This window comes from Bidens hawaiensis, unplaced genomic scaffold (assembly GCF_021521415.1).
Source record: "Bidens hawaiensis isolate Kalapana, Puna unplaced genomic scaffold, B.hawaiensis_p1.1 tig00000141_1, whole genome shotgun sequence".
NCBI classification, from domain to species: Eukaryota; Viridiplantae; Streptophyta; class Magnoliopsida; order Asterales; family Asteraceae; genus Bidens; species Bidens hawaiensis.
The window spans coordinates 24636-28656 of record NW_027491018.1 but is presented as its reverse complement, the minus strand read 5'-3'; the positions used below and the strand labels follow the sequence as shown (position 1 = coordinate 28656).

Here is a 4021-nt window from a genome sequence, read left to right as displayed (position 1 = left end):
CTTACAGTTGTGTGTTATAAAAACTATTTTTATTAAAATTATAAAACATATAAGTTCACAACATAAAGAATGCTACAAATATGAATATAACAATGAGATATAACAATTATAATTTTAATTAAACTGTTTAATAAAGCAACAATAAAATTCAAACTTCGTGACTTAAATCACAATTTTATAAATAATTTCCCAAAATCAAAAAAAATAAATAAATAACAAAGTCTCAAAATTTTAGAAAATAAAAATAAAGGCAATTAATTGTCTTTGTTACTCAATAAATGGTGATTATAACCATTTATTTTAAAACATCTTCAATTTAGGAGTTAATGTTTAAAATTAAATTGTTTATTAGGTGGATAACTTATTTATAAAAATTGTATACTTGGCATCCTATGTGGATAACCTAGTTAAATTACATGTGAAAAAGATATGTTGCTTTAATAGTATAGTAAGATATGCTGAGAAAATCATAAACGAGTCTAGGTTCAGCTCGAGTTTAGTGGAGTATGAAATTAATACATGAGAAGTCAAAAAAAAATTATACTTAAAAATACATACGACTCGTTGAAGGCTCGACGAGCCTAATCAGCATCTCATACAAGGCTTGAGCTTGGCTTCCATAACTAAACGAGCTTTATTTTAAACTCAGACTTTGCTCAAGCTCGAAAAAACACGACTTGTTTGAGTTTTTATTGATTTGAGCGTGAGCAGCTCGACTCATTTGCATTCTATAGTCTCTGAGAAAGTGTGAAACGTCGAGGGCCTTGTGTGAGTAAAAAAATGGGGCCTTAAATATAAAATTGTGTTTAATAAAAAAATCTAGAAGATGGCTCCTAATCAGTCAATTTGAGTCAAAATGCATATACGTTTTATTCTTTCTTTAAATTGGGTGAAAGTAAATAGGCTTTTATTTTACAATCTTTAGTAGGGTTTTAAATTTAGTCAATGGCTTTTGTTTAAACTTAATTTTCACTCTCTTTATGGGTATGAGTCTTGTTGTATGAACTTAAAACTTTTTACATTTGTAATATAAATATAAATCATTATAAATGTAAAGAAAACATAATCTATTTGAGCCAATCGCGACTCATCAAAACAATCTAAACAACTTCAAGTTGCAAGTTGGCAACACACAACAAGGACCAAAAAGGTACAAGTACCTTAAAAACAAGGACAACATCAAACAACCATATGTTTCATCAACATCTCCAAATCACATTCACAGCCGCCTCTCTCAAACTCCCAAAAGCTACATTCTTCCTTTGCCTTCTCACATTTCTCAAAAGCTTCCCAATCACAATTTCTCTTCTCTTCTTCCACCATACATATTAAATCATCAATGTGTCTTCTTTCTTCTCAAATCAATTCAACCCAATGGCTCTCACATCTAAACTCCACCCATCTCCATATCCAGTTACCCATTTCAAAACCCCCAAATTCCATCAATTTCACATCATCTTCACACTCTCCCTTCACCGAGAAACACTCAATCGAACGCTACCAACGCGACAACTGGGTCTTCAAAAACGAATCCGGTCATTACCCAATGAATCCAATTTCTCAACCCGAGATTACGAAATTGCCCTTCAGCTGCCGGAGCTGAAGAATCTGTTGCGGGTGTTGAGGGAGAAGAGGGAGAGAGAAAGTGGGTATGAGAATTCGGGTCCTGGGAATGTGTATTTGGTGGGTACGGGTCCGGGTGACCCGGCCGAATGCGAGAATGCTTTATGTTGGCAAGACTGCTGGGTACCATAGCAGAACACAGGTTAGTTGTTAATAATATACTTATTATGCATTTGTTAATGTTTAAAAGTATGTGTTGTTATGCATTTTGGTTTTTGTAATATGGGTTATTGAAAGCTTGAAGCTTTATGGGATTAGAGTTTTGGTTTTTGCATGATTTTTTATATCAATTTTGTAGAAGTTAAATGGGACTGTGATATTGGAAGAGATTTTGACTATAAACCAATCAAACTTATAAAACAAAATGATTGGTATGCATGGATCAGTTTTGGGATCAAACCGAACAAAACATTACAAGTTTCAGTTTTTTTAGTTTTTGAAAACCGCTAGTAGTGTTATCTAGGGGTATGCATGGATCAGTTTTGGGATCCAACCGAGCCAAAAACTACAAGTTTCAGCTTTTTAGTTTTTAAAAACCGCTGGTAGTGTTATCTAGGGGTGTGCATGGATCAATTTTGTACTCAAACCGAACGAAACACTACAAGTTTCAGTTTTTTAAAAACCCTTTGATTTTGTCATTTGAGCTTGAAAATCTCATGACGAGAAAAAAAAAAGTTGGCCTAAAATAATGATTTTGGGCCTAAATCTTTTTGTTGATCACTAGTTAATCAATAACTACACATTTGGGCTAAAGTATTCGGGTCACACTATTTATTAAAATTTTATAAAGTACTTAAATTAGAAATAAAAAATTGAAATTCGTAAATTTGGTTCGGTTTGGTTTGGTTTTGTCATATTTCATATCATAACTTTGTCTGTGTATATATACCTGTATAAGGTGAACGGTTGTGATATGTTTTAGACTTGGGAAACATTAAAAATTTATAAGATTTATCCATGTTTGCAAATTGCAGCTAAAATCGTTGTAAAATTACATAAATAACCCACGTTAATTGGTTTATTCATATATTCTTGTTTTCCAATTGTTTTTTGGATAATGGATGCAGGAGGAGATTCACGAGTTGCTTTTGAGTTTTGCTGAAGTCGGGGCAAACGTCGTGAGGCTTAAAGGCGGGGACCCATTGGTGTGTTTTTCATATACAATATTTTTGGTGTTTATAACTCGTCACGACAATTCACCGGTTTTTAATTTCTGAAACGGTTTGGATTTTGTAGGTGTTTGGAAGAGGCGGAGAAGAGATGGATTTTCTTCAACAAAAAGGCATTCAAGTCAAAGTCATTCCCGGTACCTACCTAACTAACTTAAATAACTAACTACAAAGGGCATATTAGACATTTTACTAATAGTCATTGACTTGTACTTTTGAAGGCATAACTGCTGCCTCAGGGATAGCAGCAGAATTGGGCATTCCGTTAACACACAGGGGAGTAGCAAACAGTGTTCGGTTTCTAACCGGACACTCAAGAAAAGGTGGGACCGACCCTCTTTTTGTAGCCGAGAATGCAGCCGATCCTGACTCAACTTTAGTTGTGTACATGGGATTATCTACTCTCCCTGCACTCGTTTCAAAGTTAATTCAACATGGTTTACCACCTGGCACACCAGCAGCTGCGGTTGAGCGTGGAACCACACCACAACAACGCATTGTAAGTACACATATATATTTATACGCACAAATATATGAAGGATTGTGTAACGGGTTGGGATTCTGACTAATGTTGCAACATTATGCAGGTATTAGCAGAGTTGAAGGATCTTGCTGATAAGATAGCATCGGAACAGCTTGTCTCACCGACTCTGATATTTATTGGAAAAGTTGTGGCTCTTTCACCGTTATGGCCTCAAACTTGTATGGACGAGTCGTCATGTATAATCCCGTTTGTATGAAATCTCTGATCAAGATGAATGTACGCGGTTCATGAGAACAGCGACAGGTGAATGAATATTTTTATGGGAAGTGGCAAAATTGGATGGGAAAACTATAGATCTGCTGCTCACGGCTTCAAGATGATAGACGAATTTTGTGAGTATGTTAATAATGATCGGAAAGCAAAAGACGCATGATTTCGGTCAAAATTGACAAATGTGGGTGTTATGGTGGGATTTTGGTTACATAATGTGGGTTTGGCTGGCCGGTAAGGTGTAACAGGCCACAATGAATAAATTTTTGTTGTTCAATTTGAACGGTGTCGTAATACTATTTTGTCTACTTTTCTTTATGGTATGGGCAATGGAGTCCTTCGGTAAGTCAAAATATAGCTAATTTGCTTAATACTCAAATGGGCTGTAATATGGGCTAGCAGAAAACTGAATACTCATACCATAACCAAAAGAACTTAGAAAGCCAAAACTGCCATAACTGGCCCAATTGAGAAA

General features: G+C 35.0%; 1 pseudogene across 1 annotated transcript; it reads left to right on the top strand.

The window, feature by feature from the left end:
- The first annotated feature begins 1339 nt into the window (after positions 1-1339).
- LOC143573520 (S-adenosyl-L-methionine-dependent uroporphyrinogen III methyltransferase, chloroplastic-like) lies at positions 1340-3606 on the top strand (annotated as a pseudogene). The gene is made up of 5 exons (XR_013142449.1): positions 1340-1765; positions 2691-2768; positions 2860-2929; positions 3014-3291; positions 3380-3606. The product of XR_013142449.1 is annotated as an S-adenosyl-L-methionine-dependent uroporphyrinogen III methyltransferase, chloroplastic-like (transcript).
- Positions 3607-4021: the final 415 nt, after the last annotated feature.